Source organism: Cupressus sempervirens, chromosome 11 (genome assembly GCF_028749045.1).
Source record: "Cupressus sempervirens isolate cs-2001-9-10 chromosome 11, ASM2874904v1, whole genome shotgun sequence".
Taxonomy (NCBI): domain Eukaryota; kingdom Viridiplantae; phylum Streptophyta; class Pinopsida; order Cupressales; family Cupressaceae; genus Cupressus; species Cupressus sempervirens.
In genome coordinates this window covers 777,243,339-777,260,851 of record NC_143128.1, presented here as the reverse complement: position 1 = coordinate 777,260,851, position 17,513 = coordinate 777,243,339, and positions in this window count along the sequence as shown.

Here is a 17,513-nt window from a genome sequence, read left to right as displayed (position 1 = left end):
ATAGAGAAAATTTTGAAGGTACTTAAAGCTAAAGATAATGATTTATAAGAGAGATGTACCCAAGATGAACAAGGAGAGCTTTTGTACATGTTAGACCTTGATGGCATTTCACATATCCAGTATTAGTGATGCTACTATCAAATTTGTGGATAATGAGTATGTAAAGGTGACAACTACTCCTCTGACAACTTATCAATTGAAGAAGAAGCAAGAACACAACTAAGCATTGTGGAGATTGCCTCAACCCTAAGCCATGCCAAGTTTGATGACTTAAAAGACTATGAAAGTGCAAAGAAGATGTGGAACAAAATGAAAACCATATGTGGAGGTGATGAAAATGTCTTAAGAGACAATTCTAAAAGCCTAAGAGGAAAATTTAATGACACGAGAGTGATGGAAGGTGAGAATATTGTACAATAATACACAAGAGTCAAAGAGGTTTTCAATGGTTTTCATGGTACAAATGGATGAATCAAAGATGAAATAGTAATAAGTAAGGTATTGAGGACTCTACTCCCTATATATACCATTAGAGTTTCTTCAATCCAATAACTGAGATGTACACTAGGCAACAATTTGACCTTAGATGTTAAAATTGGTAGACTTACTAATTTTGAGATGTCTAACTTTGATAACTACACACCTACTACAATTGAATTTTCATTCAAGTCACAATTAGTTCTTAGAAAAAGAAAAGGCAAACATGTAAAGAGTGGAAACAATAGTTCTAATGATGATATTGATGAACTTGAAGCCCTTATTGCAAAAAGGTTTAGAAGAGGAAAAGATAAATACAAAGGAAAGCTACCTATTATTTGTTTCTCATGCAACAAGGTTGGTCATATTGCTGCTAGGTGTCCTAATAGAGAAGACAAGGATGAAAGGAAGCAAAGAAAGTATAAAGGAAGAAGAGATTACAAAGACTACAAGAGAAGAAAGGATGACAAAAATAAGAAATATTGTTATATTGATGAAGAAGAAACTGTTAATGAATTTGAGAGTAATGATGAAGAAGTTGTTGAAAGCATGAATGCTAATGATATTACTATGGGGGAGTATTGTAAAACATGATTAGATCATTATCATGATGATATGTTACATTCATGATTGTGTTTGTCATTGATGTCAATATAGTAGTTTTCTATAGTATCTAAGAGAAGAACAATGGAAAGATCAAGTTGGTATGGACAAATCATTGAGTAATTTCACTAAGAAAGGTTAAAGGGAGATATTACTAAGTGTCTAGTATACGTAGGTAACCCTAGAAGCATAAGATATTAAGTATGGAAGAAGTTATGTAAGTTTTAGTGAAGACTATTCTAAGATAGAGTTTATAGAGGCATGTTCTGGTAAACTTATTATATCTCTTAGCAAATTTGTTATCCTAAGAAGCTAAAGTTAAAGATGTGAAGAAGACATTCTAGAGATCACATAGTTAAGCTCACTGATCATAATGTTATATTTACAAAAAAAATTTAAGTTACAAGGCAAAAGATTAATGTTATTGCTAAGTCTAAGGTGTTCTTAATGTGGTCCTATAATAATTTATTGAGAAGGTGTAATAGTTGACTTAGGGAATTATTGTATGGATTCAATATAAAGAAAGGATATTTTCCTTTATCATGAATGGATGTAAGTGAATGTTGTAAGAAGCAAAAATAGTAGAGTGCAAGGATAAGAAGAGAAGAGTGAAGGTGAAAGAAACTTTGTTGTTGAGGTTTTATTATGTGATTTGAAGTTTGATACTTGGATTTGAGGTTTGTGACCTGGTCTACAAGGTCTGATAGTGATTGGCCCAATTGATAGGATGGAGGAAAGAAGTTAAAGTATGGTACAAACAATTATTCTACAAGTAATAGTTGAGAGATTAGTTAGATAGTGAGTTCAGTGATCTTGCCCCATAAGCTATTTGGATAGTGGGTCCTTCTATCTTCTACAACTCCTAACAAGGTTGGAATCTTCCAACAAGGATTCAAAGTCTCCTAACAAGGATTCATATGTACTAAATATTGTAATAGAATCCTAATAGGGTCCATCATCTAACAAAGAATATTTATATTAGTACATCACCTTGTAGGAATCATTCCAACTGAGGTTTTCCCTCTGATCAAAGATTTCCCTAGTTAACATATCTAGTGTGATTGTGTATACATCATCTTGTTATGGTTGCTAATTACTTTGGTTGAATGGTTAAGATTATTTAAGGTGGATAAATGTTTTAATTATTAGATAACTTATTCATTTCCCTATTTATCTTGATGGACTATTTTTTAAACAATTGGTATTAGAGCATTAGGTCCTTGAAGATAAATTTTAACAACTTTGGGAGATCCATGGCAAAAATATTCAGAAAAGATATTCTAAAGTTTGGTGGAACAAATTATGAAATATAGAAGGAAAAGATGAAGACACATTTTTTGTGTGTGGGTCCACAATATTAGATCTTGACAAAATTAGGAAAGACAATCATTGGTGAAAAAGATTTGAAAACTTGTACCGAGGAAAAAAGGGAACTTTTCATGTGTGACATGAGAGCTAGAGAAGCACTATTGTTTGTATTTCCTAAAATTGAGTACAACTAGGTAAAGTCACTTATTACTTCTCACATGATTTGAAAGCTTTGGAAAATAGTTTTGAAGGTGATGAAAATTCTAAGAAATTGAGGCTACAAAGATGGATTTGTGCAATTCAAGATGCTAAAATGATGGAAGATGAATCTATAAGAACATATGTAGGTAGGATATCAAAAATTATTGTAGATATTAGATCTCAAGAAGGAACCAAGCAAGATGATGAGGTAATATAGAAGATATCTAAAAGCTTAACACCACCATTTAAGCAAGTAGTTCAAATGATACAATTGCTGATCTCTTGTACCAAAGGTTTCACAAAGGAAACATTACTTGGGAGACTTGAAGCAGTTGAGAAATGTATATGTGAATTATGGGCCTCAGATTCTCACACACACTTCAAGATGGTCTTTACCTAAGAGATCATCTTGGATAAAATATTTAGTTGTTCATATAATTAAACTAATTAGTGTGACCTATTGCCTTCTAACTAGAAGGATTTTCCCTTTACTCTCAAACCTAGAAACAAGCGACCAAATCTTTTAGCACGAAGGATATATGTAGCTGTATGATAGTGCAATTAATCTAAATGAGAATGCAATCTAATATAATAATAGATAAAATAAAATTAAGCTATATGAGTGCATTTTAATCTATATAATATTAATGCTAATCAAAGAACATTATAAAAATATTAAGCGAGTAAGTATTTTGATAGTAATTCAATGCAATTGAAATCCAACCTCTTTAATGAGGAATTAAAAGCCTCTTAAATAGAATTCCTAAAATCAATCAATGATTGAGATCAACTTGAATGAATGGTTAGGATTGAAGCTGAGATTTAGTCAAGATGGAAGATTCCTAGTGTAGGTGAGGTTAACTAGCTCAAATCATGAGTATAATGAAGAGTTAACTAAAATTAACCCAAGTGTGAGAATAAGTTGATTAAGTCAATTTTAATTTGAGAGATATATCACTTAGAATTCCCATTCCTAAATTAAAGAGAAGGATTTGGAAGGTTATTTAATTTAATAAAATGAGATATGACCTCATAAATTCATATTTTAGTTAATTGCATAATTAAACCCAATAATTAAGATAATGACATTATTAAAGTAAATAAATTTAATTCCTTTGCACATTAGCTTTAAGAGATAATTTAATTTAACCAAAGTATGAACACTTTAAATTAAATTAGATCTAATCAATAGGTTTAATGCAACTACTCTAAGTTGATACTTAGGAATTAAATAGAGAATGTGATTAATATAGATTAGGGTTTTCTACATCTGACAATTAAGTCAAATAGCGATAACTAGAATAAGAATTGCCTAGTAAAATAGGACTTAGGGCTGATCGAAATAGACCATAATTGGTTAACATGGAAATATGCCAATTTTGGGGTATTACATTTTCCCATCTTTAATGAATGTGCAAGCACCATGTTCAATTCAAAGAAATTAGAAGAATGATGCGAAGATCAAGAAAATAGATGAACTCTGCGATTGATGATACAAAGATCAATTGATAAGCTTTTTCAAGTTATCTCTAGAATGGAGGTTAACCTTAGGGAATCTAGATAGAACACCTAGATATCAAAATTGATAAGTTTTTAAAGATTATCTCTAGAATGGAGCTTAACCTTAAGGGATCCAGATAGAACACCTAGATACCTAGATTGATAGGTTTTTAAAGATTATCTCTAGAATGAAGCTTAACCTTAGGGTATCCAGATAGAAAATCTAGATACTAAGATTAATAAGCTTTTAAAGGTTATCTCTAGAACAAAGCTTAACCTTAGGGGATCTAGATAGAACACCTAGATACCGAGATTGATAGCACAAAAATTGTCAAATTTTGTAGAATTGTTCCCAGAATGACACTCAATTCTTAGAAGCTGAGGTTTAGCCTGTCCCATACCTATCCATTAAAAGATGACAAGATTTAATCATGATTGATAGAATTATCTCTAGAATGATGCTTAATTCTTAGCAAAAGTTACGATTATCTCCAAAATGAAGCTTAATCCTTAGCAAGAATTTGGAATTATCTTCAGAACATAGCTTAATCCCCCAGAGTCTAGATAGAACACCTGAATACTGGTCCATAAAAGATAACAAGACCTATCATGAGTGGTAGATCATCCAGAGAATGAGGATTGATTCTTAGGAGTTGGGGTTTAGACTATCTCGATACCTATCCATCGAACTCTAACAAGAACTATTAAAAAATGTGATGGGCTAATCAAAAGATGAGATAGATGACATAGATTTTAGATCAAAAAGGGGACAAGATGCCTCAAGTGATGGGATGCCTTGTGTGATTAGGACATAAGATTCATATTGAGTTAAAATTTAGAGTCAATGATGTAATCATCTTGCCCCCTCGGGAGCGAAATCGAAAGATGATACACTAGAAACATGATGTGGAGTAGTATATAGAGAAATATAGAAGAAATCAATGATTTAGAAGAATATAGAAGAGATCAGAATGATTAGAAGAAAACTTGGAGTCAATTTGAAGTGTTTTTAGGGTCTAGAAGACCAAGTTTGACCAAAGTTGACTTTTTTTAAAGAATTTTGGAAAATATGAAGAAATTGTGAGTTGAAAAGATTTGAAGATTGACAAAGTATTAGGAAAAATGGACTACACAAGCATTCGATTGCGTCAGTCCCAAAATTTTAAAATGCAATTTTGAGCTATTTAAGTGTGTCAAATTTTGAGTTCGATCCCAAAAATGGATTTAGAGTGGTCAAATTAGCTAGGGGGTGATTTTCATGCAAATTGAAGCACTTTGAAAAATTATGTCAAAACCTATATAAGGGCCCAAAGGGTCATTTTCAAATCATTTACAATTTTATCTTTTGTGGAGAATAAAGCTCTGAGGTGAAAATGGTGGTCCCCTTGTTTGCACATCGATTTGACCACTCCTAACAACAAAGTCGATCAACAGATTGTGGGCATCTGATGAGCATTTGATAACCTTGCTTTGCATTAAGTTTTTCATGTATTTCAAGGTAGTTTTTAGCATGTTTTAGGTGCTTTTTAGTTTTTCATGTCAATTTTCATGCAAGGATGTCTCTCCTTGTGTAGAGATAGTTTCTTCTCACATGAAAAAGTACCAAGCATGTACTTTGCCTAGTTTAGTGGGTTTTCTTGGATGGGAGATACCCATGTGTTGTACGAGAAACCTTAAATTTGCTTCATTTTTCACTGGCTATTTGATCACTCCTCATGTGAAGAGTTGTATCGTCATGTGAAGATGTGAAATCTCATGTGAGGACACAAGATTTGACATGAGATTCTAATGTTAATTGCAAGGTTAGAAGTTTGAAATTTGATTTTTTTGTTGGAATTTTATGCTTATTGTCATCATGTTTGTTTATCAAGCAGAGACTAATTGTTTGCATGTTGCATTTATGTGTGTGCAAGTTACCTTTGAGGATATCAAATTTTGATCGCATTACCCACCATATGGAGCTTTGTTATGGCAGCTTGATGATGCGGATATGGCTCATATAGATAGGTTGGGTTTGCTGCATCTTTGTCAGATTCCACCAATGTTGGTGAATCATGAGTTAATAGCACTAGTGGAGCATTTCAATTCAGAGATGAACACTTTCCATTTGCCATAGGGAGAGATGACAGTGACATTAGAGAACATATACAGGATTCTCTACATATCATTTTGCATGATGATTAATGGTAGGAATCCTTTCAAACTCCTCTCTTTAAAAGCTAATCTGAGGATCAACTCCAAGGTTCTGGGTGATCTTGCAACCTAATGGAACCCACTCAGTTGAAGATAAATGTGAATGTTCATGAGGAGGACTTTACTAGTTCTGATAACTTTAGATAAGATGTAGAATCTGTTTGCTGCTTCAAAAGAGTAAACACACAAAAAGAAACATATTTTTATATTTCTCTATTTTATGATGAATGCAATCTAACAATGCAACTATATGAATTCCTAATTTAACCAAGGGGTTAGTAAAGAAAATAAATAAGATAGGGTGATAAGAAGTTTAAGAAAATAACATGAAAGTAAAGTCCTAATGCAAATAAACTATTGAAATGATGCATATGTGAGTTAATCTTTCAAAAAGACTGGTGGGTAACCAATGAAAATAGGAGCAATGCTTCCTTAATTCCACTAATGCAATCGTCGATGGGAATTTAGTAACCATACGATGTTTCACTTTTCATCAAACTACAAGGCCACAAAAAGTGCACTCATGCGAGATGAAAAGATATGTAGGAACAAGATGATGATCTCTTCTCAAACTAAGTATGTTAGTGGAAATTATAAAATTGTAGCAAACACTAGAATTAAAAGATTGCACAACAAAAAATAACATAATAAAACCTTTGGCTCAATTACATTCCATGAACATATATCCATAAAATATAACACACTTAGGCAAGAATCACTACACTCCAAATGTGAGCACCAAAAGCATATATTATTGCAAAATAACAATAGCCTAGAATACATGTTACATTCCTAAATTTATAAAAATATTCTCCTTAATTTGTGCTAAGAGTGAGAGATATCTTTATGCAATCATATGCTTCTAAACTAATTAAAAAAATCTAATTATGTGCAAATTGACTCCCTAACTGGTGCTTTATAGGACTCCATCCATTTTTATATCATTAATTGGATGTATGAGCCTTTACATGTCTTAAAACAAAGAAAACATGAGAAAATAAGAAGAAGAGAGCTTTTAGTTGATGTAGGAGTGACTGGAAGTGACAAAAATAGAAAATCCATCTTCACTAGGCATCCGTAGGAGTTAAACTATCGTCAAAATGAGTTTCTAATGCATGGAAAGCTCTATTTTTAGAACTAATAGTTAACTTTTAGTGCACTTCTGAGTTCTTCAAAATCTTCTAGAACACTACTAAAAAAGTGCACCTATGCACCTAGCACACTTGCACACTTGGCACATCAGTGCACCTTTGAAGTAGGCTCCAAAAATACAAAATTTCATTAAGTGTCAAAATTGAAATTCTGGCATTTGGGTTTTGCTCCCCTTTATACTAGAGCTATTTCTAGATATTTTCCCTTGAATTTCCCTATTATCTCAATTACTTGAGCTACATTTGGAAAATATAAGGCATTATATTTGTCCTTTACTTTTTGCCTGACATTATCCACTTCTATACGGGTTTCTACAAAATCTCTGAGTTTTACATCAAGCTCTAATAAATCTTCTTCCATTTTGAATGCTTGCTGGATATCCTCATTGTAAGAATTTGGCTTAGGCCAGAATTCACCCAAGAACTAAGAACTCAACAAAAGCACATAGTAGACCAATAGAGAGAGAGTATGATCAGAATGACGATATTCATTAAATATGCGATATAGCCATTTGAAGAGTACACTAGTAGTGCCTATATATAAAGGCCTCAAGAGAGCTTCTAGAATGCATAGAAGTCAACATCATGATAAGTCATACAACTAGGCACATGTCCACTAGATATGGATTATCCTCCATTAAGCATAGAATTAAGTGCAGAGGTAGATTACTATTCTTTGGGGGGTAAAGTTCACTTCGTTCAGCTCTTATCCCACCCTCCCTTCTTTAGACACTCAACTTACAGGGGATGCCTAAAGAAAAAATATGCACTCTGCATGCAGACTGATCAGTAGAATTCCCCTATGCCCATAGAATTTTAGGGCCCCTCTCTAGAAATTCATGCACAGGAACTTTACCCCTGTTCCATAGTAGGAGCCTCCGTAGATGCCGTTGGGTAGAGCTGGAGTTGGATGAATTCAATTCGAGACGAGAAAGAAAGGAATGGTAGTGGGAAGAGCCACAGCTTATATGTTCTGTCATTAGGATAGATGAGTTTCTCAAACTATATATTCCATCATCGGCTAGCGGTGGATACATGGTTAGAGTTGTGCACTTTTGTAAGAGTACACAAACTCCTAAGTGTCTCACCTAAATAAATAATAAAATAATGCATTAACCTAAGTAAACTTAAGTAAGTCCAAATATTAAAATACTTATTTACACCAACACTCATCATTAGAAACTTCATCAAAAGTTTTCCAAAATTTCTAAACTAGTACCTCTACTGGTATTAGCTTTTGCCATGTATCGTCTTCAAAAATGTCCAGACATGCATCACTATAATGTTTCTCAGCTTCCAAAATTTTCTCTTGGGCTTGGTCCTTGAGCCTATGAATCTTTGTGTGTAATGTTTCCATTACTTTATTACTATCTACAATCTTCTCTATCCAATTATCTATTTTATCTAATTCTTTAGCCGTATATACTGTAATGCCCCACTCGAAGATCCTTGGAAACAAGGATTCAAATCAAGCCAAGATTTTTTTTTACAAGTATGAATGCACATGACAACATCATACAGGGATCACAACAATTGCAATAGAAGACTTTGCCACAATCTTGACAACCAACGAATCTCCAAACGCCACTACCAAACTGACACACACAAACAAAGCCAACAACGACAACGCACATGATGAGGGCACAAGAGACAACCACTCATCAACAAAACACCAAGCTGGGGTAGAATGCAGAACCCTGAAATCTAGCTAAGCTTGAAATCCTAAAGCCCTGAAAATTGGCTAAGTCTAGATTTCTGAAGCCCTGAAATTTCCTAGAATCCATAACTTATCTCTGAGAGGTCTGAAACCTATCTCAAACTATTTGTCCCATATATTAAAATATATCTTAAGTATAAGAAATTAAATATACATCAACTTATACTTGATTTCAAGAGAAACCAATAGAATTCAAAATGCAATAGCATAGAATCAAAGAATGCCCAAAAGGGTATCCAAAACCACTCTCAAAAAGTTTGAATCACAAAGAAAAGTGCCTGCTGCCAACACGCGCAGGTTTTTCACAAAAATCGTGCGACACTTTTTACTAAAGGAGGGCGACACTTCTCCTTAAGGCATGCGACACTCTTCCAGTGTCGTATGACATTTCTCAAGAAGGCATGCGACACTTTTTAGCATCGTACGACATTTCTCAAGAAGGCGTGCGACACTCTTCTAGTGTCGTACAACATTTCTCAAGAAGGCGTGCGATACTTTATAGTGTTGTACGACATAGTTTTCATGGGCGTGCAATACTTTTTAAAGTGTCGCACCATGCTAAACAAATGTCGCCCATAGAAAACAAAAACACCCCCAGAAGCAAAAGGGACCAAAATAGAGCAAAGAACCTCCACACCAGGGAGTACCAGATCCACGCGAATCAAGGAATGAACACTCGAGTGCAAGAAAAACACAAAAAGAAGAACATCTATCCATCTAAACTATAGTAGCAAAGAACATACTGAAATAAACATCACCGAGAGCTGAACAACCAAACTAAGTACGCGGTTTCTCCCAACCGTCAATTGCATCATAAGACCATCGTGGGTCCTAGCCATCCCCCGCGCGTAACATCCCAAGCCATCAACCAGATCATCAGTGCTACCGTAATAGGGACGTCACTACTAAAAACATGCAACAATAAAAGCATAAGGAAATCTAACATGCTAGTAGAAAAGTATAAGATAATCCTACAGTAGATAACATCACCTATCACATGCTAAATAGCAGTAAGCAACAGATATGCTAATACAACAATTCACAACATCTAATCATAGGCTAAACATCATAATAAGGGAATGCGTCAAATAAAATAACATCATCTAAACATGATATACAAGCATCCCAATGAAAGCATAAATCACAAGGAAGCATACTCTAGAACCCGAAGTACCAAGTGAAGACATCCAACAATGGTTGTACTAGGATAAGAGATCACCTTTGTACACCGGTCCCTAGCAGTGGTGAAGGTAGCTATGCCTCCTAACCATGTGGAACTCGTAGATCCACACTTGCTATGCTGATGGAGATAATGATCCAACCATAAAGACACAAAACAACATCCATGGCTAACACTCATGGCAGACAGTATGATGGTTGAACCAAGAACCTAAAACAATGCAAGGAGTAAAGGTCCTAGTTAGACACTCAATAGGCTACTATGTAGGGACTAACATCATGGAGAGTCGCTTGGCATCAAAAAGCCCAAGCTAGGACTTGTGCAGATTCAACATCCCTCAATGGAAAGGCTCTAGCACCCCAAACTTTTTTATTATCTTAAATTTTATTATCATGCACACATTTTATTTAATTATCACTTATATAAAGCTTCGTCTGCTATACCATGATGCCATGATTGTTGGGCTGTGAGATAGAAGCCCCCTCCATATGCTACCCTACCCTATCCATGCTCATCCTACAACAAGTGCCCGTGGGCATGCATACTCCCATCCCAACCCCAATGACCATAACTTTCGGTAATATCACAGAAGATCGGGCCTCGCAAGTCACCCAACAAATGTATGCGCACGTACTCGTGTGTGGCGCACCACCATCACGAAGATCACAACACAAGGATAGGAATGAGAACACAATGCAAAGAAAACACCCAACTGAAAGCAACATAGGAAGGATGGATTCTACCTAAATCCCAAAGTCAAAAAAACCATACATCATTAAATCACTCAATCGGCCTCAATTCGAGAGTATGGATTCTACACAAATCCCAATGATACAACAAGACCAAACATCATGAACTCACTCAACCGGCCTCAATTCAAGAGTATGGTTTCTACACGAATCCTAGCATTCACAAAACAAAAGCAAATGTCTAAAAGAAACAATAACAATAGGAATAAAATCACTCAACCGAACACAATGTCGGGAGTACATATGCAACACGCATCCCAATGCAATCATAAAAGTGTAGAAGTGGCATGACTGATATCCAAATGGATCATCCAAGTCCACGACCCACATTGTGCCAAGAAAACCCAAGAAAATAGGGTAGCATGCAAAACGAGGTAAAAAACCCCAAATTTTAGAAAAATTCCAAAATTTAAACCCATTTGACCTTTGGGTTCAAAAACCCCAAAAATCCAAAATAAATGGAATCAGACATTGTATGCAAAAATGGCCAGCATAATGGCATAAAATCCCAAACCCTCATCCCAAAAAATAGGGAAATGTTCATACCCGCCTAACCAGGTAGAACTAGCATATAGAAACGGAGAGGAACACTAGTTCTCAGCCTCCAAACAAACAGCTACCAAAAATAGAAGCAGAAATAATAAAATAGGAAAGCCCTTCCTCACAGCCAAAAGGGCAAAATGGGAATCTAAACCATAAAATAAATATCTTGCAAAAGCAGCTGAAAATTGCGGCAACCTAAGGTTTCCTCGAGCTGGATCCAACAAGCTCAACCTCCCGACGATCCCACGCCCGTAGCTCCCACAATGAACAAAATAGTAAATCCTCATGAAGAGGATTTTGGGTTTTACTCTCCAACTTTCCAATTTGAAAGTGAGAAGTGAGGAATTAAATTTCTCTTTGGATACTTATTCACTTTTCAGGTGAATAATCGATTAGGGCATTTAACCAGCCAATCTAGTTAAACCTTGAATCGACCTAAACGAAAATAGGCTATTCCTATAAATAAGAATTCATCTATGGAAAAGCTGCTAGAAATTAAAATAAAACAATTAAAAAGCTCGAAAACCCAAAAGCACATAAATCTCCTTAACAACTTTCGCGACAATGTGAACCTCTAAAATGCACAGACACGCTTACTAGTCTAATCACATAATGCAAATGAGTTCGGATTTAATAATCACTGAAAGGTTTAAATTAAACATTTAATTAAGGATACGTCAACCATATAAGGATGACATTGGTAAAATATGAATGGCTGAATCACTAACTCCATGTGTCACTGCCAGGGATATAAATCCTGCACACTAAACAACACGATCAAGTGCAATTACATATAATAAAATAGCTGAAGCAATAAATGTATTAAATCACCTAATTTAACCATTTATTTAATTATATTAAAATAATCTATTTACATCACTCACGTTCGCATAAAGCATAACAACACAGGAATGAAGTAAATAACCATAGCATTAAATTCATCACATAACAAAATCAGAGGTATGTCCAAATACCAGATAACCAGATATCATCATAAAACACACTGTCATCTCAACATGGCATCATCATGCAATATGATTAACTGAACAACATAGTAGTTTAAAATCTATGATACTAGAATCAAGATGTAACATCTGACCCTCAGGTCCTCTCAAATATAAACATAACATGAGTAACAAATATCTCTCTAATTAGAAATGTAACAAGGTAACTGTCCGCAACACATAACCAAATAATCTCACATGAATAATCCATTTAATTACTTACATTTAATAATGATTGATTACTCTGCATTAAAAAGGCATTTAAAACACATAAGCAAACACAGTCATAAACATGACTAACCACTGCTACAGGAACCTAGTCCAGTGTAGCATGGTAATAGAACATAGTGCAATCTATGTACACATCTCAAGGTAATCACGAAACAACCTCATGATACCACATTGATCCTGGTAACCACTGGCACAAACCTCAGTGAACCATAAATCACATCATAATCTCATAGATTAGTCAAAAGCATAATCAAAGCAACTGATACAGAAACATAAATCGAAACACCTCGATGGTGTAGACCACTCAGGGTCACAAGCATGATCCCATCACAACAAAAGATCAACAAGGTTGCATCCATCAGGATGACTTTCAAAAGTCAAATGGGAGAGGCACTACATATACATCCATCAGGATCTGATAACTCTGGCCTTTTATTGCCTGTAATGCCTACAAGTCTTTTCCCTGGGTATGCACTTCATCTATTAAACCAAAATCTTGATTCAAAATTGCTTCTAGCTTGTTCGAATTCTCCTACATAAAATTTAATAAATTAATATTTCCTTAAATAATTAATATGCATTTCTCTTCAAAACTTTCTCACCATTGTTGACAAGCTCTCAAAAATGGGTCCAACTGTACTGCACCCCTGTCTCTTCTTTCAATTGCCACATTTAAGGTTTCCTTAGGGTTTGTGGGATCCAAGGGGCCGATTTTTTTTTTTCAAATATCCCTTTAGGATTTCATTTTGACACTGAAGTGCTATCAATTCTGCCCCATCCTATTTTAGGCTCCTAAACACTTCCTTCATCCATGTTGTTACCATTAGCTTTGCAGTTTCAAAAGTTGGCTTCCAAATCATAACTTCCTGGATCTGATAATCCCTTGGAGTCAATTCTTTAACATTTTACTATGGAGGAGGGATAGCTACATGAGTAAAAAGGTCTTGATTCTAATCAATCATAAAAAAGGCTAGTGCTAATACTATCTTTGGAGGTGAATCAGGTTTCCTTAGAACTTCTATCAATTCCATTCTATCCTCCTCCTCAGTAGTGAATTGCTATTTCTTGTTTCTTATTGCTTCTTTTCTAAGCCACCTCGGGATATGTTGTATGAGGGATTTACCTTAAGAGGATGAAGGAGTTTTCTCAACTATACTCTTCCCCTTTTCACTCCTTTCTAGAGTCTTCTCCCTTCATAAGAGATTTTCACTAGGAGTCTCTGTATCTATGGAGCCCATAGTTCTAAGATTTGTGTCTTGAGAAGTTTACTGAGGTTGTTCACTTATCTACCCTTCTCCTAAGACTTTATCAGTGGATAATTTTTGTGGCTCTTCTTCCTATTTTTCTTGGACCTATTTTTCTTCTATACCTAGAGGAGGAGGGATAGTTGATCCCTTGTCTACACAAAATATGACTTTTAGTTGGGATATTGGAACTACCTTGGGTCCTTGTGATTTGGGGGGCATCTGCCTCCAATCCTCCTACTAAGGTTGATTATTTGGAGTGTCTCTTATCTTATCCTTGACTAACTCTATACCCATGGGCATAAAGTCAAAATCTGACATCTAAAAAACATTAGTGCTCATCACATTCTGCTCTTCTATCCATTATTGCATTTCATCTTCTGATGTAGTGGTTTGAATGGGTTCATCAGGGATAGATGGTAGTGTAACCATAGAAATTCTCCTCCTCTCTGAATCTATAGCTCTGGTAAGCCAATTTCTCCTATTTAGAGGTAGATTTTCCTCTTCCTCCTTATCACCCTCTTCTTCTACTTCTCCTAGAATTGGTTCAAGAACTAAGGGAAAAGGAATCAATTTCTTGATCATCTTTTTCCTCCTCTTTGTTGGAGTTTTAATCTTCCTTCTTTTAGGTGTATATGGGGAGGCTTTCTCTATCTATTAAGGCAAGGAAACCTCTTATAGCTCAATTTTTGCTTCTCCTTGGCTTTGTGTGATTGGCAGCACATGGGGATCACCTTGGGCTTGTGTGGCTTCTACATTCTTTGACCCTTGTATATTTTCCCCTTCCTACTATGGAGGTGCTTGAATTTCAACCTCTTCTAGTTCATCTTGTTGAGGAGAATCCCTCTTCCTTTTTCCTTTACCTTTACCTTTCTATACCTGATAATAACCCACTAGTCTATCAAGTTGATGCACCATTTCTAGTCTTATTGGTGACTAGGCTGTAAACATGGACACTATGACCTTTGCTCCTCAACCTTTAGTTGGGTGGGCTTGAGCATGAAAGACTAATATTTAAGGAATTGGATCAAGTTTGAATGGTTTCTTGATCCAATCCTATGTCAATTTAATGATGTGCCTCACCCTATGGTTGATGCCTGAGTTTTCTTCTCTATCTATATCAGCATTCATGATAGGTCTATCACAAATCCTATCCCTATTAAACAATGGGTTGAGCAGCTCCTTTGAGTCTTGTTGCATAATATTTAACATGATCTTTATCTTTAAACCTCTCTTTGCTAAATACAAAGTCATCCCACAATAATCCCTTATATGGACATTGTAGTCATCTATTGTATTCATCTAGTGATCTTCAACTACATCCTTATGCTGGAATGTTTTACCTGCTAAGTATGCTACTCTCCCAATATTATCAAAATCAGGCCATAGAGAATTGTACTCATCCAAGGGATACCAATCCCATTCACATGAAAAAGATAGAATGCCTTGTCTCTAATCCAACTGAAAAGTTCCTACAATCATAGGCCGCATCCAACATGTTTTGTGCTACTTTCTAACTCTGTCATATGTAGGCAAGAGTTGTCAAGATATCTCTAGGAGAATAATTCTATCACTAGAATATCTAGGGAGCTTCCTATGGTTGATAGTTGTACTTGCTACCCTCAAATATTTAAATGTATAGAACTGAATATAATAAGCTTTGACAAGGGATATTTGTGTTGTTACCTCCTCTGATATTCTCTTCACATAATCCCCTTCTATGAATTAAATTATTGTGAATATGAAAGCATCATTTACAATTCTATATTCTTTTCTTTTCTCTGAAAGCCTCTTGTTCACCAATTGAGGATATACAATATATGGCCATACATTTGCATCGTGCATGCTACCCCTCTTGTACAACCCTGGACAATCTGTCACCCTCGTGGCTAAGAAGTATACCAAGTATGATACCATGTAAAATTTCCTATTTTTTTGTAGTACCACCAATTGCTCACCCAAATTCTGACTGAGAGTAGAAGCCCAATCCAGTGGCATCTCTGCTTTCTTTATTGTGTCAATAAAGTGCACTGTAAAAATATTCAAGTGTCCAGCTACCAACAAACCCATAACTCTACTCAAGAGTATAATTGAATATCCAATGTCTTCCTTCATGTATCTTTTTGTCATGTCTACTTTTCCTATTTTATTTCCTAGAGGAGTCTTCTCTATAAGGTTTGAAGACTAGATAATCTTGGAAGCTTCCTCCACATGTTCTCTCCACTTGCTCATAGGTTAGTCTAATGAATTGATCCACCTTTGGGAGATGGAACACTTTTTAAATGTTCTTTGGTTAGAGATCGAGAATGATCTCTATCATTATGCTCTTAATGACCCTTTCTTTAGGAACATAGTCTTTAGCAAGTGCCATAATTAGTTTTGAGGACTACACTAATACTGGTTGTGATGCTGCATTCACTAGTCTAGAGAAAATCAAAGCAGAAATCATCTGAGATCTTTCCATTAGTTTGTTGCATAGTTTTAAAAACTCACCCAAACCCTTGTGACCCAAATTCGTGTCTTGAATATTTGATTACTCATCTTAAAATTGTGATTTTGTAGGAACACCCTAAAACTTAAATACTACTGGTTTTGGTGCCATTTTCTCAACAAAGGGGGTGAGGAAGATGCCATTGTATCTACAAAAAGGTATGTCCATTATTCTAGAATTGAAGAAATCTTGATAAAATTAGATCCTAACAATGGTACAAATAAGACCCAAAATCCTAATTATCCAAAAATATTAAAAAGCCTTAGTTCTACCTTGAAAAATTAAAAAATTACATGGTAGGTGCACATCACTGGTGCGCTTGGTGCACATTTTCTTAACAAACATTGCAAAATATGGGTGCGCATCATGACGCCTTGTGGGGTGCACTGATGCACACCCTATTTCTTTGTTTGGGCATGTTTTGTTTATTTTTAAGGTGTGCAATAGCACACCTTAAAAAGATTTTTGACTTTTTATAAAGTTTTTCCTTTGTGTGCAATAGCACACCTCATTAGGTGTGCTGCTATGCACCTTGGTTTTTTAACATTTGTTTGGTTTTCTTGCATAGGTTGGAAGATGTGAGGAGGAGAGCACACCCATTTTTGTGTGAAGTCATTCCATGAAATGTAGGAGTGAAAACAAGGTAATGGGAAATGAACAGGGGAGTGCACTAATTTAGGTGTAGAGCTACATAGTGAATGTGATGTCTAAGCTCATAGAAGAAAATAAAAACAAGTGTAGAAGTGAAGGGGGGTGGGGTATTATATAGGGCCACACTCCTTTCATAGGTGCACAACTATGCACCACAAATGCCTTTCTCTTTTTTCTTAAGTAGTTTTGGCACACTAGCACACCTAATGAGGTGCACTAGTGCACCTTTCTTTTTGCAAAAAATACCTTCTCCATCAAAATCTCTAATTT